The 25,573-nt window shown below is 37.7% G+C and overlaps 1 non-coding gene across 1 annotated transcript; it reads left to right on the forward strand.

Moving 5' to 3' along the window:
- Positions 1-20,859: 20,859 nt before the first annotated feature.
- On the forward strand, positions 20,860-20,965 carry LOC131645451 (small nucleolar RNA R71). Its single transcript, XR_009297072.1, has one exon. It is a non-coding gene; the product is annotated as a small nucleolar RNA R71 (small nucleolar RNA).
- Positions 20,966-25,573: the final 4,608 nt, after the last annotated feature.

Raw genomic sequence — 25,573 nt, forward strand, 5'->3', positions numbered from 1 at the left:
TCAACAAAACTCAAAGTTTCTAAATTAGGGTTTTTAACCTAAAAGTCAACTGAACTTTGACCAGTCATAACTTCCACATGGAACATCAGAAATTACCCATCCAAAGCTCATTATTAAGGAAATTGAATTCTCTACAACTTTGTATCTCACATGGCAAGTCCAAAAATGCATCATTTGAGAGATATGAGTCAAAACGTTGCAGGTCCTTCTAGAAGCTTGCAAAAGGCAGTTTTTTGTCAGGAGCAATATCACCAAGATAAAATCTCCAAATGGAAAATATGTTCCAAAGTGGATTTTAGAGGACATCTTGGGCTTTCCAAAAAGTCTTAGAACACTTCCATATGATAAAAATTGAACGAGTTATGGCTTGCATAAGTTGGGCGATTTTGAGAAAATGCACAAAAGGCAAAGTGGAGAATTTTGAGTTTTTAACCAAATGGGCCTAAGTTTTGGTTTTGAAACTTGATCCATAGATCATCCACGACCCATAGGCTCTTATATTTATTTTTATTATTCTTATTCATTTTATTGTTGAATTTAATCACTTAAAATTGAATAAAATAATGAAAAAAATCAAAGATTTGAATGGGATTATATTTCTATCAAATATTGAGAAATATATTGTGATCAAATCAAAGAAAATTCGTGGAGCATTATGGGAGAAAGAATTGAGCAAAAATAGGAAGATTTTATTCAAATTGCAAATCAAATCTCAATCTTTCTCATGGCATGATATCTTTCCATTCTTTCTGACCTAATCTCTCATATAAATAGGCAAACATGTTCAGCATGGAGGGAACGAAAAATAGGTAAAGAGAATAGGGTTCCAAAGCTTCCAAATCTTTCAAGAAACTAGGGCATACACGATTTCAAGACTTCAGCCACTCTCAAGCAAAACTAATCACACTATCATTCTCCTAAGGTGCTAAAGTGTAAGTACTGATCAAAAAGTAAGCTCTGAACCACTTAGAATGAACATGTCATATTCATCAAATCCGTTCATATTTTTAATTTTCGTGCATCATTAATCATCATGCTTAAATATGATTTGAATCTATTAACGTGTTCCTATAGTGATTTAGAACAGATCTGGGCAATTACATGGGGCCATGAACGTAAGAACTCCAACTTGCCATTGATGAGCCGTGAGGATGTTCTTGTCTGTATTCGTATCTACGTGCATTTTTAGACCCAATTAATGGCACCAATGAACTCGGGGTGCCTTAAATAGGGGGGCTGGGTTGTTTTTATTACTGTTCATCACGTTATTTTGTAGGTTTTGATTGCCCAGGTTTTCGAAGAATAAATCGCAGCAAAATCCGTCGCAGAGTTCGTGGATAAATTCGCAAGAAACTCGACCAGGTTGGAGGTTGAAGACGAGCGACGTGGCGTGCATCCATTCGTTGGTCAACTCCCAAGACCTCTCTCCTCATGCGTGTGTTGACGTGATTGGATAGTCAAATATTCCCTCTCTCTTTTCATTGGCTGCAATACAACGCCAGGGACCCACTTTGACTACTTTGTTGAACTTATTCCATTAACATTTAATTTCCTTTTTCTTTTTTTTTTTGTGATAAATATTTAATGAATGATGTAAACAGCACAGTTGGCGAGACGCTTTGTTGGTGAGGCAAGGGGTGTGTGTTCGAATCCTTGCTCCCAACATTGTTTTTATGTGAATTAACAATTACAGATTATATGCGCTACAGACCTTAGGGTTCACCATACACCTTCATCATTCGTCCATCAGATTTTCACACAGATCCATCCAGCGCTCCTGAAACGCAAGTCCACCATGGAACTCTACACCTCAGCCACACCTAATCAAAGCTAAGTTTTTTTTTGTTTTTTTATTTTTAATTACATAAATCCTTTTTTTGTTATTTATTTATTTCTTTTCTATATTAATATTTTTATTTAAATCATCTTTTTTGGTAAATAATATTTTCATGACGTTTAAATTTATATAATCGAAGATTCGATTTTCCTCATAATAATAATAATAATAATTGTTTTATAAAACAATAAAAAATTATTGTTTGTTGTACATATTTTCTTTTAATCAATTAAATAATTAGAATTTTATCCAATAATTATTTAATTATTATATTTAATCGAACTTTCGATTTTCTTAACCTTTAATGGTTATTTAAAATATTAATATTTTATTTAAGCCAGTTGTTTCAACCCTGATAAATTAGGGTTGTCGATTTTTAATGCACTAACCTTTCTCTTCTTCATTCTTAATTTTTCAGGGCCGATCAAGGATTCGATGAAGGCTCGAGACATTTGCATTAATTTGCCTCTTATTTTTCTTGCCCTTATTATTTTTTTTCTTTTTGTTTTCCCCTTCCCCGCAGGTGTTTATTGTAATAGCGTAGGATTTTATTTTTCTGCCTTTTATTTTGCCGTAATATTAATTGATGTGGTTAGTAACCCTAGGGAGTGCAACCCTGGATTGAACGTAGAATCACTAACTTATAAGATAAATATCTGAATCTAACCACCTGATTGTGCCACACACACACACCTTTAGGGTAGCCTCTCTTGTTGCCTTATTACTGTTGCCTTGTTGCCTTATTGATTATGCCTTTAAAATAGTCAAGTCCCTCGATTCCGAGGATACCTAAAGCAAATGTTGCCCTCAGTTCATTCATCATCAATGTTGTCCCTCGATGTTGCCTCGGTAAATGATGATTTATCCCATTGCTAAGGTATCCTCGCCTGTTGCCTAACGATTAAATGACTATTATATCCTTCCCTTAGACTACCTGCCCTCTTTATGGCAAGGACAGTCTTATGGCGAACGATAAACTCGATGGCCCTTCAACATCCAATAAAAGGACTTCCTACTCTCTTATGGTATGGATAGCCCTGAAAAGCTAAAAGAACAAATTTTTAACTTAAGGGTAATTACCTTTTAATTGCTTGCTCAATATTCAAATCTCAAAAATTAAAATTACTTTTCACCCTTCTTTTTCAAACAATTTCAAAGGCTACACTTATTTACAAGTTAAAGTCATTTTTCAAATATTTTTTCTTCTATTCACACACTACACTTCAAATATTTTTGAAAACAAAGTGAGCTAAGCAATTAAGAGCCCATGGATAACCATGTATACAAAGGGTGCTTGCACCTTCCCTTTGTATAACTTACCCCCCGAACTCAAAGTCTTTTAAAAGGTTTTTCTCTGTTCTTTTAGCCTTTCTATAAATTGGATAAAATAAAAGTCGGTGGCGACTCTTGCTATCCGCAACATTTCAAAAAATTCAGTTCTCTCATCGTATTATACATATAGTTGTGATGCTTGTTCACTATCTTCTTATCTGCGATGCATGTTTGTATGATATCTTCGTGATGCTTTTTCACACACTTGCACATGTATGCCTGTTACATGTTGTTTGCGATGCCTGTTCGCATTTTTATTCCTGATACTTGTTCACATTTGACGTGTATGCCTGTTACATGTTTGTGATGCCTGTTCGGATTTTTATTCATGATACTTGTTCACATTTGACGTGTATGCCTGTTACGTGTATGTAGTTTATCTGCTATGCCTGTTAGTATGATATCACTTGTGATGCATGTTCACACACTCACATTCGTGTATACCTGTTACATATTTGTCTTTCTATCTGCGATGCTTGTTCGTATGATATCTTTGCGATGCCTGTTCGCCTGTTCTTATCTGTGATGCCTGTTCACATGCCATGTTTGCTAGGATCTTTGTGATGCTCCTTGTTTGCATGCTCCCTTAGGGTGCTCGGTTCTGTTTCTCTAGGAGACGCGAATCAAGATAGAAACAGAAACTTTTAGGCCGAACTACGGCTCTTTGATTTCTCCATTGCACGTTGGAGGTACGTAGGCACAGGGTACGAACACCCTAGCAAGCGAACATTTCTTTTTTTGTTGTTTTGTTCGACTTTTTTCCTTTATCTTGTTTGCCTACTATTTGCATGGTCCTGTTATCTGTCTATTCTTCCATTGCATGTTTCCCTTAGCACATTGCATGATACACACGCACACCCTTAAATTAGAAATTAGCAAAAGTGGATACTGTGGAGTACCACAGTCGTGAGGGGTGCTAGTACCTTCCCCTTGCACAACTGACTCCCTTACCTGTTTTCTGAGACCTGTGTTTGTTTGTTTGATTTTCTTCGATATTTTCCATTCCTTAGCATAGGATAAATATATGTTCGATGGCGACTTCATTGTTTTGTTTCAATGAGTTTTCCAGTTGCTTCAGCTGGCGACTTTACTGGGGATTTTTGTAGTCGATCCTAGCTTTTGTCTACTTTCTTTTCTATGGATGTGTGTGTTGTTACTTTACCATTTATTATTGTATATATTCTTCCATTGCTTTTGCATTTGTGTTACTGATTGGCTTTCTATATACTTATGCCTATGTTTGCATGCATTTGCATTTTGGATATACTGTTGTGCCCCTTGGTGGCTGTTTTCTGTTTGGCGGGTGGGTTGATACTGTGAGATAAAGGCCCAATCCCCAGGCCAGTATACACCTAGGCTAGCGTGGATACTCATGTCGAATCGCGTGACCCTTGACACGTATGAGGAGACATGAGACACCACAACCCGGATTCAGTTCTCTTGACGATGCCTTTTCCCTGCACCCTTAGTGCAGATCGCAAGGTGTCCGACTAGAGGATTCTGGGCGACCATTATGGACATCCTGTTTGTGTCTAGAATACATACCCATGAGGTTTGGGATGGGACTGGAAACCTTGGCTCCTACATACCATTTTCTTCTCCAGATTTGGGGTCGGACCTTTATTTGGTCTGTTGTCATTGTGCTCAATATTTTGGTATTCTGAAATGACGGCGGAGCTTTGATCCTGTTACTTTTGGTTCTATTCAGACGTGGTACAACAGGAGTGGTTCTATCGGCGGTTAATTGGTTCTTGTTGTTCTGAAACTACGCCGAACCTTTGAACTTGGGCAGTGTGATTTTGCGGCAGTGCAACTATATCCAGTATTATTGTTTCCACCATTTTGCATCATTGCATATTTACTTTCGAAAAAATGATGTATAAAAAAATAACAGCATACATGTTCCTTCCATTTCCAAGGAATCATATCTTAAAGCCTCGTGCCGAGCTTTTCTATCTCTTACTTGCTAAAAAACAAATCAAATCATGAGGATTCCTTGGAATTGAATGAACATGGCATTGCACGCATATCCTGCATCTCATACATTTCATGCATAACAGGTGTTCAGAATTGAGGATTTCTTATTCAGACTTGGTATTCTCTCACCAGACTCAGAGACTTGACTTGTTCTTATTGTGTGTTTAAAGATTAGTCATGAAACAACTTTGTGGGGAGTTTGCCAAGATGAAAGCTCAGTTGGGGTTGCTTATGAAAGCGTGCAAGTTGTTACCCATTCTCAAAGACTCTTAGTAAGATGAACTCCGAAAGCATTTCGTGGATCTCTTCCGCAATTTTGCAGTTTCTAAAACTCCTCGTCAGTGGCTAATCTCCTTTTCTCTCGTGAATTCAAGGAGTATGTTCTTAGCAAAGACAAAAGAGGGCCGAAAGATAAATCTATCTGATTCTCATGTCTTATGCTCATTGCTTGCTTTATTTGCAACTGGTTAAGCTCCATACTGTATGGATGTCTATAGATTCTCTGCTTGATGATGATGACACTAGGTGTGAGTTCTACTATGGGGAACTTGGTCGTGATGTCAAGATCTACAAGTCTTTGAAATTGCTTGGGGCTCCCGAACGAGGGATAAGCAAGACCATTCTGTCTTAAGCTTGCACCATTTGCATTGCTCGAATCCCTAAAACACTGACAAGCTCCTGTGTGACTTCGTCAAAATCTTCTGCCAAGCAGTAATCCAAAGTGTTCAGTAGGAGTTTCCTTGTCAGTAGCCTTTGCTCGTCAACAGAGACGGAAAGAGAATATGCGAAACAAGCTGATGTAATCCTGACGCCTTGTGTCTAGTTGCATCCGTACTTGTTAGAATTTCAGTTGGTTGAGATTCGTGCTTTGGGTCTTTCTCACCACCGATAGCTTTCCAGATTTTGATGACAATACTAGGTGTTTTCCATGCTGGGGCACCTGATCATAATGTCAAGCCTTACAAGGTGGTGAGGTACGAAGAGTCCAGGACTTGCTATATGCATAGATGGTTTGAGTTTATTCATAATGGTTTCCACCGACCAATCCCATTTCATATGCCGCAAGTAGAATGTTTGGTCTTCCTTGAGGAGTAACTCATGAGAATCACTTGCAACCTGTACTTCCAGAGGCTTCCGTCCCAACAACTGTTGTGTGTTCCAAGTCACGACTTTGATGGCCAAACGGCAGAGGTTATTGTTATTCGCCGATAACAATACAAGTTTCCTCCATTCATGATGGTGTTTTCTGTTTCAGCAGCTATATTTAGGGCTCCCGGACGAGGGATAAGCAAGACTCCGTGTTCTTGAGTTCGCATCATTGGCAGCTCAAATCCCTAAATCATTCACAAACTTCAGCCGCTGTTTTGAGGGCTCCCGACCGAGGGATAAGTAAGACGCCTTGTATCTTGAGTTTGTGCACCACTGGTACGACTCAAATCCCTAAAGCTGAGCACTTACAACTTTTGTATGGCCTCACCGAAATCTTCTTCCAGGAAGTAATCTAAAAGTGTTATGCCGTAATGCTTGATGTTTTCCACTATGGGCATTTGGTTATCTGATTGGAGATTATCATTCATTCAGAGACAAGGTACAAGGCCTGATTGATTCAAAGGAAAGGCCATAATTGAAGTTCTCTTTTAACTCAACGGATCTTTTGAAGAAACAAGTCCATACGTAGAGAATCTCCTCAACGTTGGCAATCCATAATTCATCATGCATTTTCATGTGTAATCTTTCTTGTTTTGTCAATACTATTTGTATGCAAAACTTGTTTGTTTTTTAACTATAATAATAATGCATTAGATATGTTTGTCTTGAAAAAATCCATTCGCTTTTGCTCTTATATATGTTTTTCTATGCTTTTTGTGATATTTAACTCTTGTTAATAAACCATGATAACTCCGAAGGGAGGATGATGAACACAATACCAATAACCTCAAATGGTATGCTTTTGAATAAGACCCTGCTGATGATGTACAGGCATTATTTCAAATTCCCAAACACTAGAGGTATAAGGGAGTGAAACCCTCGTTAACCCCTTTGAGCCTTGAAGTTGGAGTTTCTTTTCTATATGAAAAACCCTCACATTTAACCTAGGGGCGGGTAGTATTCAGTTAACCTGATCGAGCATTCAAAATTCATTAGGAGCACACGTCTAAAGATACAACAATGGCTATCTTTCAAAAGGTTGGGGAAAATTAAACCTACAACGGTATCTAAAGGTGGAAGAGGATTGGACACTAGAATACCCAGAAATTTGCCCTTGCTGAGATAGGGACTTTTTGACGCAGATGAGCTTAAAGATGCCATCCAGATGTTGGCAGAAGGTTATCGGGGATGGGCTTGAAGATGCCATCTGGTTTTGATAATATGAGAGTCGGAATGAGTCGTCCATTAGACTATATCCGAGCTCCGAATATTGAGAAGTGTTTGTTAGGGATTGGCTTAAAGATGCCATCCGGGTCTTGACAGAAAGTTTATCGGAGATGGGATTACAGATGCCATCATTTGATGTATTGACGTGTGTCAGACTGAGTCGTACATTAGACCGTATCTGTGGTGTCGGAATTAAGTTGTTGGCTCGATTGCCCTGAGCGTCTGGATCATATAAGTGAATTGATTGTCGTGACTCTGTTGTCATGACTCCATTGTCGTGACTCAATTGTCATGTTCGTTTCTAAATTGAATATCGGAATTAGATATGTGGCTTAACTGTCGTGACTCCATTGTCGTGGCTCAATTGTCGTGATTCAAATGTCGTGATTCCATTATGGTGACTCAGTTGTCATGACTCTATTATCGTGACTCAGTTGTCGTGATTCCATTATCGTGACTCAGTTGTCGTGATTCCATCATCGTGACTCAGTTGTCGTGATTCCATTATCGTGACTCAGTTGTCGTGATTCCATTATCGTGACTCAGTTGTCGTGATTCCATTATCGTGACTCAATTGTCGTGATTCCATTATCTTGACTCAGTTGTCGTGACTCAGTTGTCGTGATTCCATCATCGTGACTCAGTTGTCGTGATTCCATTATCGTGACTCAGTTGTCGTGATTCCATTATCGTGACTCAGTTGTCGTGATTCCATTATCTTGACTCAATTGTCGTGACTCAGTTCTCGTGATTCCATCATCGTGACTCAGTTGTCGTGATTCCATCATCGTGACTCAGTTGTCGTGATTCCATTATCGTGACTCAGTTGTCGTGATTCCATTATTGTGACTCAGTTGTCGTGATTCCATTATCGTGACTCAGTTGTCGTGATTCCATTATCTTGACTCAGTTGTCGTGACTCAGTTCTCGTGATTCCATTTTCGTGACTCAGTTGTCGTGATTCCATCATCGTGACTCAGTTGTCGTGATTCCATTATCGTGACTCAGTTGTCGTGATTCCATTATCGTGACTCAGTTGTTGTGATTCCATTATCGTGACTCAGTTGTCATGATTCCATTATCGTGACTCAGTTGTCTTGATTCCATCATCGTGACTCAGTTGTCATGATTCCATTATCGTGACTCAGTTGTCGTGATTCCATTATCGTGACTCAGTTGTCGTGACTCAGTTGTCGTGATTCCATTATCGTGACTCAGTTGTCGTGATTCCATTATTGTGACTCAGTTGTCGTGATCTTTTCTGAATTGAGTGTCATGACTAAGTCTGTCTCTTTCTTTGATCGTGTCAGCACCGTCCGTGGCGACCTGATTAGATCTTTGAATATTGATCGTGTCAGTACCGTTCGTGGTGATCGAATTAGATCTTGGAAGGATGATCGAGTTTACACCGTTTGTGATGATAGGATTAGATCTTTGAATGTTGATCGTGTCAGCACCGTTCGTAGTAACTGAATTAGATCTTTGAAAATTTGGAGATATTGTTTATCCGCTTGTACCTGTATCCTGAAAAAGGTAAAGTTAGTCTTTATGCAATGTCATGATGCATGTATTATGTGATGAGTCTCTTAAAATAAATGAGAAACTGGCATGTTATGTAGGAATTCATTATGAGGTACTGCATGCGATGTATGAATATGTTTATGATATATGATGTATGAACATGATTTATGCTATCTGGAGTATATTAGTGATTTTTCTTGATTGAGTAAATAAATCTCTATATCATTGTGATTTTGACATATAATCTTGTTTTGAAGATGCTCATCTGGGGATTTATGATTCCTGCTTGGGGATGAGAGCCATTTGAGTGATTGATCTTGATGTACCATGACTGGGGATAAGAGAGATGAATAACCCTGTTTGAAGAAGAGGAAAGTGTCGGGGAACCGGCAGTGTCGAAGATGTAAACTCCGTTGAGGAACTAAGTCTCTGTTGGGACGGGAACATTTGAAGATATCTTCTTAAGGATTACTCTGTGGGGATATGATCTTGTGAAACCGGCTCTGTGGGAAGGCATGGATGACTCGAACATTTCCCCTAGTGGTTATAGTAGATGTCATTCCTGAACTCGTATTGATTGGAACACACTAATGAGTATTGATCGAAGTGTTGAACATGCCTTGCATAGCTTTGCCCCAGCTATTAGGGAATTTGAAGAGATTCGCCTCGCGGGGACCTTATGAGATGTTTACTACGGGTGACATGCCCCTAGTATCCATAAACTTAGTATGATGCCCCATGTCGATTGGGAAGTAGCTTCAGACCCACTCGGATGCATGCCCCTGATTGTTTGGCATTCCTAAGAGATTCTTGGAATCTTGACTTGATTGCCCCAGATTGATTGGACAAAACATGTCATGTCCCTTGTATTCATTGACTTCTAACCAACTGATTCAGACGTAAGAGTTGTTACTGAAGTGGTCTCGTCTGTCGGGATGACTTTTAGTCATTAGTTGTACCCTGCGCAAATTCTTCCCGATGCTGACATTTGAAATTATGTAGCAAAATATGTTTAATAATGAATTCATGAGATGCAATGCATATGTCTGTCTTGTTTTTTTTTCGAAAAACATTAAAACGGGAGATGTAAAAGCGTGATGTTTATAAAAACGTGATGTTTGTAAGAACGCAATATCGACTCAGCGTTTGTGGTAAACCTTAAGGAGTCAGGATACCCTTTTGATGACATTATGCTTTCGAACTAACCATGCTTCAATTAGGACTTTCAAGGGTTGTAACGTGGCTTTGGTTCAAGGTTTAAGAAACAAAGGATAGTGGCTCAAAGTTTATTTGTACCCATCCCAATCTTCGTGATGTTCTTCGATCCTATGCTCAGTTAACTTCGCATTTAAGTTCTAGCAGGGCTTGAAGTCGTAATTTTGACATTTGATGATGGTTAAAGTACTGGAAGTTTATTTGGACAGACAATCCTCCTTTTTTGTAATGTTTTCTTTTGTCGAGGATTTTGTAGTGACCTCTTTTTTAACTTTGTTGTCCCTAACTTTTGCCTGAACTGTTTATTTTGAGATTACAGTCAGCGGGATATTTCGATTTTCGATAAGTCTCCTTCATAGGTTTTGACTTAACCATTCTTTTTCCTTTTGATGGATGTCGACTGTCTGTCTTAACGCTTACTGGAAACCATCAATATTCGTGTAAAAGCGTACTGGCAAGGCTAAGTTAACTGAGTAACTACCCGGCCCCGGGTTATGATTAAGAGTTTTAATCTGTGTGAGAAAGAAAAATTCTACTTCTTAGGCTCAAAGGGGTTAACGAGGGATTAACATCCTTATATCTCCATTATTTAGGAATTGAAACAATGCCTGTACATCGTCAGCATAGTCCGTTCAAAAGCATACTGTATGAAGTTGCGGTATCGTTTTCGTCATCCTCCCTCAAAAGACTTACAGCTTAGCAGGAGTTGAACATCACAAAACATAAATAGAGTAAAGACACAATTTAAATGAGTGATAGCAAAGTAATTTATTCAAGACAAACATATGCAATGCACTAATGATGATTATTGAAACAGATAATGTCTATCATAAGTCGAATGTTTAAACAAACAGAAAAGAAACTGCAAATGAAAGTAAAACTAATGATCTGAAAATCCTTCCTTCTAGCCATCCACAGCATTAGCAGTCACGTTAGGAGTCTCAGGAGGATCAAATTCAATTTCCCCAGCATCGATCATATCTTGGATCTTGTTCCTCAATGTCCAGCAGCTATTCGTATCATGACCAGGACTATCGGAGTGATATGCACACCTCACGTTGGGATTATAGCCATGAGCAGAAGTACTAGGATTCTTAGGGGGATCCTTTAAACTGATCAACTTTGACTTCAACAGGTGCTGTAATGCTTGAGCTAGTGACATATTGATCTTTGTGAACTGACGCCCAGGCGTGTCTTGCTTGTTTTGACGACCTTTTTGAGGCGCCGGTGTGGAGATCAGAACTGCCCTAACAGATTGGTCATAGTTACTCCTTTTCTGACCATACACCTCATTTGAATCTGACTTCCCATTGAAATGCTTCTTTGTAACACCGGAGGATGTAGCAGCTTGAATCTTACCACTTCGGATGTCGTTCTCGACACGTTCCCCAGTCAGTATAAGCTCAGTGAATCCAGATGATGAACTTCCCAGCAAATGACTATAGAAAGGACCAGTCAGCGTGCTCATAAACATATCAACCAACTCTTTGTCAGCCAACGGGGGTTGAACTCTGCCAGCCAGGTCTCTCCACTTCTGAGCATACTCCTTAAAACTCTCTTTCGGACCCATAGCCATGCTTTGTAATTGAGTACGAGTAGGTGCCAGATCAGCATTGTATTGGTATTGCTTGTAGAAAGCAACAACCAAGTCTTCCCATGTATGAATGTTGGCGCCATCCAGCTGATAGTACCATTCGAGTTGGGTTCCAGATAAGCTCTCTTGGAAAAAGTGGATCCATAGCATTTTGTCGGCAGTATGAGGCTGAATCTTCCTCACATAGGATTTCAAGTGCATTTTAGGACAAGAGACTCCGTCATACTTAGCAAAGGTGGGAGTTTTGAACTTTGGAGGGATAACGACTCCAGAGATGAGCCCTAGTTCCTCAAAATCCAGCCGGGGTACCTTTTGAATTTCCATAGCCTTCATACGTTCTTCCAATTGCTTGTACTTCTCTTCAGGATATTCCTCCTCATAGTAATAGTTAGGGGTGACAATTGGATCCATTAAGCTAAAATTCATCCAATCCATTCACTAAAAAATCCATCCAATCCATCCAACACATTTTGATAATCCAATGGATTATTTTTATTTTATACTTTAAATTATTTTTTTCAAATAAAAAAATTTGAAAATACAAAAAATCGTTTCTTCATAAAATTGAAATATCGAGTTTTTTTCTCGAAAAATCGAGTTATTTTTTGAAAAAACAAAAAAAATCGAGTTTTTTTTCGGAAAAACGAAAAAGTCTAGTTTATTTCGAAAAACAAAAAAATCGAGTTTTTTAGGAAAAACGAAAAGTCGAGTTTTTTAGGAAAAACGAAAAGTCGAGTTTTTTTAAGGAAAAACGAAAAAAGTCGAGTTTTTTAGGAAAAACGAAAAAATTGAGTTTTTTTGGAAAAACGGAAAAAAATGAGTTTTTTCGGAAAAAAAAATCGAGTTTTTTCGGAAAAACGAAAAGTCGAGTTTTTTTCGGAAAAACAAAAATTCAAGTTTTTTCGGAAGAACGAAAAAAATATTTTAAAATATTTAAATTATTTTTTTTTTTATGAAATTTTAAAAAAAATTAAGAATATTTTATTTATGTTTTGGATGGATGGATATCCATCCATTAGAAATAGGTTAATGGATGGATTAGATGGATTTTATTCTTTAATGGATGGATTGGATTAGATTTTTATTAAGAGAGTTTAGTGGATTGGTAATGGATTAATTTGGTCCATCCATTAACCATCCAATCCATCCATTTTGCCACCCCTACCTAGAACCCAAAAACAAACAAAAAGCAACCCCTGACCAAGAGGTTCAAGCCACAACAGGAAAAATACAACAATTGATTGCCACAAGGAATAAATTACAAACAAAGAAAATTCTCCTATCTCACTATGGGCACTAACAGGTAAAATGATATTCAAAGATAACTGAGAGCTAGCAAAGTGGCTGAAACACGTTTTAAGACTAAAGCAAAGTGGCTGAAGCAGAATATCTAGCTCCCTAAAGAATTGGTCTTATTATAACATACTAATTCAAAAATAATAAATCCAAAGCAAAACTATAGCTAAACAGTATTGTTACCTGATTCAAAGTGATGAGTAAATTGACTTGCCACGGGAATCGCCACATGTGTGTCATGATTCTTCCTCTTAATCTTCTTCCTTTTCGTCTTTCTTTGGGGTTTCTATTAACATATAATTACATTAATCAAAAACAATTAAAAAATAATAATTCTAAAGTTTTCAACAAAACATTCTAACCTCCAAATAATTGGGTTTAACTGACAATGGCCTAAGTTCCATAATATCATCCCATTTGAGCGAATTTGGTTGCCTAGTTCCATAACAATTCACAGGGGTCAGAATCTTCCTGGTGATTTTTTTTTCATGAAAACCGTTTTCACCCTCTTCCTACAACTCTTCTTAGGGCTCTTTCTTTTGGGACTGCAACTCTTGGGACTCTTTCTTTTCCTTTTGTATTCAAATATTTTCGACCCTTTAAGCCGTTCACGCCAAATCGGTGCTTCGTTAGATGACAGAAATTCCCACTAGAGATCTAAGGCTGGCGTGGGAAATGGAGACTTTAAAGAAACCTGTAACAATACAAAATAAATAAATAATATCCATTTTCATCTAAATAGGCCACAAAATATGAGAGACAACCAAAGAAAATCTAAACATTAATTCCATTACCCGGACATAATGATTTCCATTCACATGTGCTATTGTAAGAACCTTTAACTCATTAGGGGGCCTAGTTCTCAGAGGCAGATATGTCCTGCTACCACTCTTTGACAAAAAAATAAAAACAACCTGGTAAGCAGTCGCTATTAGATAACTCACATCGTCCGACATCCAATGTTTCTCTTCAGCTCTACCACTGCACCAATTAAGTGATAATCTTACAGTATCAAATTCATCGCCAAACACTTCCCTATACATAAGCTCCTTGTTTAATAACTCATTCAACAGTTACATCCGTATTTTGGGCCAATCTTCTTCATTTTTTGACATCCAAATTAACGAGGCTATGCATCAGAATCCGCAATTTCCATCTTTCTCAACATCAATGATGTTGTCCACACATGGCTTCATATCATCCGGTATTTCAGAAATGTAAGTATCAAATTCATGCGAGGTCTGGACATCCGAAGTCTTGAGAGCTTCATATGGGTTGAAAGTTTCCACATCCAAGGTCTCGAGAGCTTCATATGGGTTGAAAATTTCCAATTCTTTCCTTTTGAGAAAGATTTCACCACCCATTTCTCCATAAAATAAGTTTAAAGTAAGGTGATCGAATTCACAAGAAAATAGTAAGAGATCTCCTTTTCTTAGAGAATATGCTTGTTTGAAATCTTTCCATCCTTCAACGTGAATATTGTCGTGTTCCTTCTTGACGCAGCGTGTCGTCCAAGTATCCCCATTCCACAACTTAATGGTCAACTGTTTTTCGAATGTCTTATTCCAATGATTGGCGACAACTTGCGATGAAATTATCTAAAAAAAATATACTATTTCATATTGAGTTTACAAAATATAACTTTAAAATATACATTAAATATAAATTTATAGATTGTAACTGACCATTTCCTCTTCCTCTTGTATGACCCTACATAAACGCAACGGTGGATCCATGAAGAAAGTGAAGCCTGCTTTATTATAAAATATACAATTAATTAAGAGGCAACATAATACTATCAAAAAATTGCTAACGTATATAAATGGAAAAAACAAAAAAAAAAACAAAGAGATCTAATTAAATTAGATTTTTTGAAAGGCAAATAACTCAAACTAGCAGCTTAAAAAATAGAAAGTTTATATGAATAACTAAAACTACCAGCTTCTGACGATGCAAAACAAGGGCTAAAAAATACAAGCAGTACCACATTAGTCCAAAAACCTAGTCGAATACTAATACACCAATAACAACACCAGAGGAGAAAAGGCAGAAAATGCAGTAATAGGTTGCATCTATATTAATAAGTTGAAGATAACATTGTCAAATCAACAAACCTTACTTAAATGCTATCATTTAGTAGATTATTATTTTTAAATATTCTCAAACCTCTTCTAATATCTTAGACTTCAAGCACAAAGATCTTAAAGTCAAAAACATCTTATAGTAAACGGAAAAGTGAAACAAGGTTGAGCGGAGCAGTCCAAAACCCGAAACAACAGCTGCTTGAAAGAAAAAAGAAGCAAAACATGAGAATGGTTAAAGGAAGAAACTTGAAGCATAAAAAATGACCATGGTTAACAGAAGAAACTTCAAGCACAAAAATAGCTTACTGTGAAACAAGGTTGAGCGGAGCAGTCCGAAACCCAAAACAACAACTGCTTGAAAGAAAAAAGAAGCAAAAAATGACGATGGTTAAAGGAATAAACTTCTAGCATAAAAAATGACCATGGTTGACGGAAGAAACTTCAAGCATAAACATCTTAGAGTCATAAACAGCTTACTGAAAGTGGAAAAGTGAAACAAGGTTGAGCGGAGCAGTTCAAAACCCGAAACAACAGCTGCTTGAGAGAAAAAAGAAGCAAAACATGAGAATGGTTAAAGGAATAAACTTGAAGCATAAAAAATGACCATGGTTAACGGAAGAAACTTCAAGCACAAAAATAGCTTACCGTGAAACAAGGTTGAGCGGAGTAGTCTGAAACCCAAAACAACAGCTGCTTGAAAGAAAAAAAGAAGCAAAAACTGACAATGGTTAAAGGAAGAAACTTCAAGCATAAAAAATGTCCATGGTTAACGGAAGAAAATAATAAAACAACACAAATCAAGAACGAAGACAAGCAAGAGACTTTAAGGAAAAACAACATCAAACAGTAACAATGGTGAATGGAAGAAAGAAAGGGAGTACCTGTTGTTGTCGACGGTCGAAAGGAGCTGAGGTTTGGTTTGAAGTTAAAAATCTTGAGTAATAATAATATTTGAACTTCTAAAAAAACTCATATGCGAAAAAACTCAGGCGCTGGAGTGACAAGAAACTCTCAAAGGCGGTGCGGCATAATTTTCTATTTTAATTGATTAGAATTATTTTTTATTGGATGAGTCAAACACCTATAAATAATAAATTAATTAATATATAATTTATGAAATTAAATTTTAAATTATAAAACAAGGATACTAATAAATTTTTAAGAAAATAATTTTTTGTTACAAGATGAGATTAAGAGAAATGAAGGAAGGGAGGCGAATTTTCCAGTGTCGAAATGATTGTAGGAATTTTCAACATTAGGGGAGGAGGTAGTAGAGTCAAGTGGAAGAGGATTAGTTTGATTATCAACAAAGGGAAGCCATATATGTTTCTAGTTCATGAAACTAAGTTAACTGAAGTTTCCTCTCAGCTAGCCAGTAGCTTTTGGGGATCGGAGGCCATAGATCTTTCGTACTCTGCTTCGGAAGGCATGTCGGGGGGATGTTGACTTAGTGGAATACTCGTACGGTGTCGGTTATGTATAGTTTTCGAGGAGATGGATACTTGGGAGCAAAGGTTCTGTGGAAGGGGGGCTGCTATTATATTGTTAATGTGTACTTTTCATGTACAATGCCTATGAAGAGGACTCTTTGGAAAACTTTATTGGACTTGAAACAAAAATTCCAGGATGCTGAGTGGATAATTGCCGGAGACTTCAATGCGGTTAAAAAGAGGAATGAGAGAATTGGTTACTCTTTGTCGAGCAATAACGGGGAGTGGAGGGAGTTCTCGGAGTTTATTCTCAAAAGTGAGCTTGTCGACGTCCCTTGCAAGGGCAAGAAGTTTTCTTGGCATAGTAGCGACGGGATATCTAAAAGTAGAATCGATAGATTTCTTGTTTCCGATAACATTGTAGCTTCGTGGGGAGTGGTGGGCCAATTCATTGGCACACGGGATGTGTCAGATCATTTGCCTGGTGTGTTTCTTTTTTTTCGGTGGCTATTTTGGTGGTTGTTCCGATAGTTCCTCTTTTTTCGGTGATTAGTCAGATCTATTATATACTCTATCCTTTTGAGCGTTCAAAGTATTCTAATATGATACATTATTAAACTTTATCAACCCAGGGTTTTCGTGCACAATAAATATCATGTGTGTATCGATAAGTGAAATGAGAATACAAAGCTTTTGATTTTTTAACCATTTATTTTGGTTTAGGATCAAGATTTTGTTTCTTGGTGTGATATAACCGATGTCTTTTCTCCCATTTTCATTCACCTCAAAAATCATAGAACCCGTCTTGCTTCTCTCTAAGTTTCTTGTTAGAAATCTTTGAAAAAATATTTCATAATTTTTTAGAAAAACACTCATAGTCCATGGGAGCTTCTAAAAGAACTTCTTTTTTTTTTCTAGTTTTTCTCTCTTGCTTCAAAAATATTATTATTTTTCTTTAAAATGGAATATTATTTTTCAAAACACTATGGGCTTCAAAACTAATTTGTTTCAGATTCTTGTATCTTTTCTGAAGTCTCTGATTCTTTTCAAGAATTTCAACTAAATATAATTCAAGTTCAAAGCGAGTTAGATGAGAAAATACCTCTTCAATGTCTAAATCTGATTCTGATTCAAGGGTGTCAATGTTAACCATAAGAGCCATGTTAGCTTGCTCTTCTTCATAGTCATCTTTAGAAATTCAGAGTCGTCTCATATTGCCATCAGAACCTTTTTCTTCTCCTTGAATAGTTTTTCCATCACTGCTACTAGTACCCATGACATAAAGCTCCACCTCAAACTGAATCTTCTTCGCCATAGTTTCTCATACCCAAATCTATGGGTCTATACTTTTCCTTCCCTTATGGGATTCAATAAAAGTAATAGAAATGTGAATGATGTACTTCGATCATCCATGTTTCACTTCCCACAACTTATAAACCTTCCCACCATTTGAATAACCATTAAAGACATAATCTACAATTTTATCATCAAGTTGGATTAGCTTTCTTTGCGCAATCAATAAAGTTATGACGACATTTCAAACTCTTGCATCATCTTTGACTTGAATCTTTTTATCTCAACTTCATTTGCACATGTAATTTGCAAATCATCTACATATTTGCATAAAATGATTCGGTTAGCCTTGTCAGCATTATTGATATACACTATATGTTTAAAGACACTTTATGATGAAACCTTCTTTGATCACGAAGCTATATATTCTCTTATTTCAAACCCTTGGATCTTGCTTCAACCCATATAGAGTCTTCCTCAATTTGTACACCTTTGACTCTTGCCCTTTTATTTCAAATCCTGGTGGTTGACCGACATAGACCTCCTTTGTGTCAATTTTCTTCCCTGAATACTTCATGTATGTGCCTTTCTTGGTTGAATCAAAGTGATTTCTTTAATTATTGCTTGGGTTCTCGTTACTAGCAAAATTCTTTCTCTGTTTTGCTTTCTCTTTTCCATACTTCTTGGAAAATCTTGCTTCCAGTGCCTGTTCAGCAACATTCTCCCTTTTTGCGTTTCTCTGCTTCAGCCTCATCTCACGAATCTCTATGAAGCTTAAAGTTCTTCCAACTTCAACTCCACTAGGTTCTTGGACTATTCAATGGACACAAAAATGTAATCAGAATGTATAGTCAGAGATCTCAACACTTTCTCAATCTTCTTCAAATCCTTGATTGATTCACCACACGCCACTATATGGTTCAGCATAACACCACACGTGAAAAGTATTCCCAGACTGATTCATCTTCTTTCATCTGAGTCTTCTCGAATTGCTTTCTCAACGTCTGCAACTTCACCCTTTTGAGTTTTTCATCTCCGCCATACAAGTTCCTCAACATGTCCCACACATCTTTGGTCGTTTCCTCTTCGATTATCTTCTCTTCGGATACATCAAAATCTTGCAAACATTCTTGAACCTCTTTTTCTTCGTCTTCATTAAGAACATCAAGAGCTCCCGTCAATGTTTTCTCGAGAGGGTTGAATAAATGAACTTGACTTTCAACTTGCATGATAACTTCCTCCATAGCATCAATTCTAAAACAATCACCATTATCACTCGGATGTTTCATAGCTTCAAAGAGATCAAAGCACACTTCTTCATCTTGAAATCTCACCTTCATTAAACCATCGTCAATATCAATCATCATCCTTGCCGTCTTCATAAAAGGCCGTCCAAGAATAAATGGTGTATCAATATCTTCCTCCATGTCGATCACAACAAAATCAACGGGAAACAAGAATTTGTCAACCTTCACAAGTAGATCTTCCGCAACCCCATAAGGAAGGGTTGTGGACTTATCAGCTAGTTGTAACGTCATTCTCGTCGCCTTTAAGTAAAAAATGCCTAACCTTTTCACCATGGACAATGGAATGAGATTGATACTTGAACCCAAATCAACTAAACCTCTTCCCACATGAATATCACCAATAGTAACCGGCAAAGTGACTCTTCCTGGATCGCTCTCTTTTCTTGGCAAGGTACTTTGAATAATCACACTACACTTCGCATCAAGGATGACGGTTTCGGGCTCGGTGTACTTCTTCTTCTTTGTAAGAATATTTTTCATGAACTTTGCATACTTCGGCCTTTGCTCCAAAGCTTCCGAAAAAGGAATGTTGATTTGCAATTGTCGAAATATATCCATGAATCGAGAGTAGAGTCTTTCATTATCCTTTCTTGTAGGAGCATGAGGGTATGGTAAATTACGCACCGGTGGACTTACTCCTTTCTTCTTCTCTTCTTGAATTTTATTCTTCTTCTCTCTATTTTTTTCTTTTTCTAACTCTTCTTTCTCACTTTTCTCCTTTTCAACTAAAACTTCATCATTTTCATTTTTTTCTACCTCTCTCTCTTTTTCTTTTCTCTCCTCCTCGTCATCAACCTTCTTTTCAACATCACCCTCAACTACTCTCCCACTCCTTGTAACAACGACTTTGCAATGCTCCTTAGGATTTGGTTGAGTATTTGCTGAAAATGACGGTCCGGTTTGCTTTTCCACCAATTGCTTCGCAAATTGCCCCAGTTGTGTCTCAAGATTCTTAATCGCCGCTTCATTACTTTTTTGGCTTGCCATCGAAGCTTGCATAAATTGATTCAATGTTTCTTCCAAATTTGAAGGCTTGTCTTGAGGAGGTGGTTGTTGATAAGGATTTTGTCTTTGTTGATAATTGTCTTGCCTCCACCCTTGACCGTATGGTTGTGCATCTTGACTTTGTTGGTATCCACCTTGATTTTGGTCAGGAGCTTGTCTTTGTTGATAGCCTCCTTGATTTTGATTCGCCATATAATTCACTTCATTTACCGGTGGACAATATCCGGTAGGGTGGTCTCCACTACAAAGCTCACACAAAGCAACTTGTTTGTTCTTGTTAGGATCTTGCATTTCTTTCAATTGTTGAGGAAGCCTTGCCATTTGCTTGGTAAGTTCCTCCACTTGTTGAGAGAGTATCTTATTTTGAGCAAGAATCGCGTCATTGGTCCCCAATTCAATAAGTCCCGGTTTCTTTTGAATAACTCCTCGGTTATGTTGAACTTGATGATCATTCCACGCCATATTCTCAATAACCTCAATTGCCTCTTCTACTATCTTCGCGATCAAAGAACCTCCAGCAGTAGCATCTAATAAAAGCTTTGGTTGCGGTTGTAAGCCATTACAAAAAATATGAATCTGAGTGAGTTCATCAAAGCCGTGACTAGGACACTTTCTCAACATCAACTTATACCTTTCCCATGCTTCATTGAGAGATTCATTAACACCCTGAGAGAACACTGAAATAGTTGTTTCCGCTTCAAGCAACCTTGATTGAGGGAAAAACCTGTCAAGAAACTTTTCTTCCAACTCATTCCAATTTGTCATAGTTTGAGTGGGTTGGTCAAGATACCAATCCTTTTCTTTACCAATCAATGAATGAGGGAACAATCTCTTCCTCTCTTTCAGGGGCTCCGACCGCACCAGCAATCTCATAGAACTTTGTCAAGTGAGTGTATGGATCCTCATGATCAAGGCCTGCAAAGGGACTAGCATATAACAACTGAAGAATGCCAGTCTTTATCTCCGAGTTTCTAGCATTGTTGTCATTTCTTGCAAACTGAGCTGCTCTCCTCGGACTATTTGCACACAGTGGTCTCGGATTTGGTTGTGGTGGTGGTGTGGTGGATCTCCATTTCCCGCCAGCTCTTCTTCAATCACTTGTGGAGTTGATGAAGTAGTTGTTTCTTGTGCTAATCTTCGTTCTTTGGCTAGCTTCCTTCTTCTCCCTGTTTTGCTGTTCACTCTACGTGCAGTTCTTTCAATCTCTGGATCAAAAAGAAGTTGGTCTGCAGGTATACTTCCTCGCATAAACAAAGTTGAAACACTAACCAAACAAGTGAGCAAAGACTAGGTAATTATAATAATAATAGTAATTCTACTGAAAACACACAAAACTATTGCAATGCTTGTAATATCTAAACGCCAATCCCCGGCAACGGCGCCATTTTGTTAAAAGCATAGGATAAGTATGTCTTTTATCGTCTCCTCAGGGATTGATGCGATACTACCTCCGTTCTACAGTTTAGTGTATTTTGAGTTAAGGTTGGGTAAAAGTTTGGTGACATAAAATGTAGAGAGCATGAAAAGTAAATAAAGACAATAAAATAGGGTTTGAAAATGATTTGAGAAATCTGTGCCAAGATTAGCGTTCATTAGTTTGCTTTATATGTACTCTAATGATCATGTATATGAACCTATTAATGATTAATACAACCACGTATTCTCTCGATACCGTTTATCTCTAAAGCAATATCGTGATTATTATCATATTAATCGTCAGATGATCTCTCATGCCGACAATCAACATGATAATCTTAAAATCTTGATACAAGTGATTATCAACTCATAAATCTATCTCTAAAGTTTGTTTATTGATAGATGAATATCCTTTAGGTCAATATTTGAAACATATCTCTCAATAGTGATCCAAAACAACAAATAAAACATGAATAACAAGATATTCACCATATATTAATCATCAACCAAGTTCATACACAAAAGATCAAAGAAAATACATATTTACAAACTAACTACCTCTAATCTTGACACAAGATGAAACTTAGCTCTCCATAGCTTCAACAACAAACATCAATACAAGATCTTCTAGCATAAAAATCCAAAGATGATGAAGAAATATGCTTGAGAAATCTTGAATGATTTATAAGTTTTTCTCTTCTTCTCTTGCCCTAGAGTGTGTGTGGTTGGTAGGTATGAGAAAAAGATAAGATTAACCATTAAAAATATCTCTAAGTGCCTAAAAGTAGTACACTTCAAAAAGTAACTCCGCTTAGCGCACAAACGGCCGCTAAGCGGACTAGAAAAATATCTTCTGTCACGCAAGGGTCGGCTAAGCGGAATTAGGTCGCTAAGCGAAGCTGAAAACATGATTCGCCACTGGAAAGCCCGCTAGAAGGCCGCTTAGCGGACCTTACTGAACAAAAATTCTCCATTGCCACTGGAAAGCGCGCTAGACCGCCGCTTAGCGGCCCTTGCTCAACATCACTTCTTCAAAAAGGCCTTCAAACTTGCTCTAAAGTGACATCTTGCCCATCTAACATCCAAAGCTTTCCCAAAATGCAAAATACCTTTAAAACACATGAGAAAAACTAGTAAATAACATATTTACTACTAAAACTCGATTTTATTTATTTACACGAGTATAAACGTAATTGACTCAAAAATAAGGAGAAGAGTTATCGAAATACCAAAAAAGTAATTACCAAACTATCCACATTTTGGATTCTAACAATGCTGTAGTCGAAGATGGGTCTAGCATTCAGGTATCGAAGATGCTAGAGTTATTAGCATGTTAAATTAGGTTTTAGTGTTTAAACCCTAATTTGTTAAGTTAGCTTGTTTATTAAGTTAGCTTGTGTAATGGGCCTTGTTGAAAAATCCCATTAGTTAGTATATTAGGTTTTATTATAAATAGCATACTAGTCTCTCATAATTGCACGCTGCAAATCCTAATTTAGGGTGAGAGAGGTTATTTTTTATTCTTGTAAACTTGTAATCTTGTTTTCTAAGAGAAAGTAAAAGAATAGTAGTTATAACCAATTCTTGTGTTCTTCTTCTTCCTTGTTCTTTATTCATCCCTTATTTTATACTTTGTTCTTGGCATTGAATTTACAAAAAATTAGTGTGGTGAGCGTGGAGAAGATACCTTCAACAAAGTATGAGATTGAAAAGTTCATCAGAGTGAATGATTTTGGTCTGTGGCGCTTGAATATGAAAGCTCTACTGGTTTAGCAGGGTTGCTTGGAAGCGTTGAAGGGAGAGGCAGCCATGAATGCTGAATTAACGGCATCGGAGAAGAAGACTATGATCGAGAAAGCACACGGCGCAATTTTCTTGAGCCTTGGTGATAAGGTTCTCAAACAGGTATCAAAGGAGACGACGACATCATGGTTATGGGTGAAACTTTAAAGTTTGTATATGGCCAAATTGCTGGTAAATCGACTCTACCTGAAGCAAGCTTTGTATTCATTCAAGATGATTAAAGACAAAGTGTTGGCTGAGTAGTTGGATATGTTCAACAAGCTCATTCTCGATCTTGAAAATATTGATGTGAAGATCGATGGTGAAGATCAAGTGATGTTACTATTGTGCGCTTTGCCTCGATCACATGCTCACTTCAAAGAAACTCTCTTGTATGGAAGGGAGTCCCTGACCTTTGAAGAAGTTCAATCAGCCCTGTATTCTAAGGACTTGAACAAACGAAAGGAGCATAAACCTTCAACGGTTGGTGAAGGTTTAGACGTTAAAGGAAAATTCTTGCGAAAGGATGGTAAGTCTGACAAGAAGAAAGGAAAAAGTTAGCAGAAGTCTTATAGTGGCGAAACATCAAGTATTCGGTGCTATCATTGTAAGAAGGAGGGTCACACAAGAAAGGTGTGCCCTGAAAGATCATGGAGAAAAGGATAATGGCAATGCAGCCATTGTTCAAGATGATTTCGAATTATCTGATGTTCTTGTGGTTTCAAGTGGTGACTCTAGGAAGGAGTGGATTATGGATTCAGGTTGCACTTGGCACATGACTCCAAACAAAGACTTGTTCGAGGAATTATGTGATCAAGGTGGTGGATCGGTATTGCTGGGAAACAAAAAAGCTTGCAAGATTGCAGGTGTTAGATCTGTGAGATTCAAGCTCCATGATGAGTCAATAAGGTTGTTGACTGAAGTCAGGTATGTTCCTGATTTGAAGAGAAATCTGCTTTCTCTTGGTGAATTCGACAAGAAAGGATATGTTTTCCAAGGAGAGAAAAGTATTCTAAGAGTCATGAAGGGGTGGAAGGAAGTATTGAGAGGCGTGAAGAAACAAGGCTTGTATACCCTTAAGGCTGAAGTTGTAAGTGGTTCGACAAATGTTGTATCCACGAAACCTTTATCGAAGACAGAAATCTGGCACATGAGATTGGGCCATGTCAGTGAATTGGGTCTGGTCGAGTTAGAGAAACAAAATCTACTTGGTGGAGACAAAGTCGAAAAGCTGAAGTTTTGTGAACCCTGTGTACTTGGAAAATCTTGCAGAGTGAAGTTCAACAAAGGCAAACAAAGAACACATGGATCCCTTGATTACATCCATGCTGATCTTTGGGGGCCTGCGAGGTGTCCATCACATTCAGGAGCAAGGTATTTTCTATCCATAGTTGATGATTATTCCAGGAAGTTATGGGTATTCATCCAGAAGACTAAGGATGAAACTTTTGAGAATTTCAAAAGTTGGAAGACTCTAATCGAAAATCAGACTGGCAGAAAGGTTAAGAGGTTTAGAACCGACAATGGCCTTGAGTTTTGCAATGAGACGTTCGACAATTTTTGTGTTGTCTCTGGTATTGGAAGGCACATAACTACTGCAGGTACTCCACAACAAAATGGTTTGGCTGAAAGGTTTAATCGAACTATTTTGGAGAGAGTCAGATGCATGTTGACTAGTGCTGGATTAAAGAAGATGTTTTGAGCTGAGGCCATTTCGACATCAACATATCTGATAAACAGATGTCCTTCGACAATGTTAGATATGAGACACCTAAAGAAGTTTGGTCGGGACATCCACCAGATCTCGGCAAACTGAGAGTATTTGGCTGCGTAGCCTATGCTCACATTAGGCAAGACAAGGTAGAACCTAGAGCTCTGTAATGCATGTTCATGGGATACCCTGAAGGAGTCAAAGCTTATAGGTTATGGTGCATAGAGTGAGGTCACAGGAGGTGTATCACCAGTCGAGATGTAGTTTTCAATGAAGCTGAGATGGCTTTCAAGAAAACTGATGATGATGATGGTCGAAGTGCAGAAGAGCTGGAACAGGTCGAGATTCCATTTTTGATGTGAAGCTTGTTGATGCTGAATTACATATCCCTGATGAA

Source organism: Vicia villosa, linkage group LG1 (genome assembly GCF_029867415.1).
Source record: "Vicia villosa cultivar HV-30 ecotype Madison, WI linkage group LG1, Vvil1.0, whole genome shotgun sequence".
NCBI classification, from domain to species: Eukaryota; Viridiplantae; Streptophyta; class Magnoliopsida; order Fabales; family Fabaceae; genus Vicia; species Vicia villosa.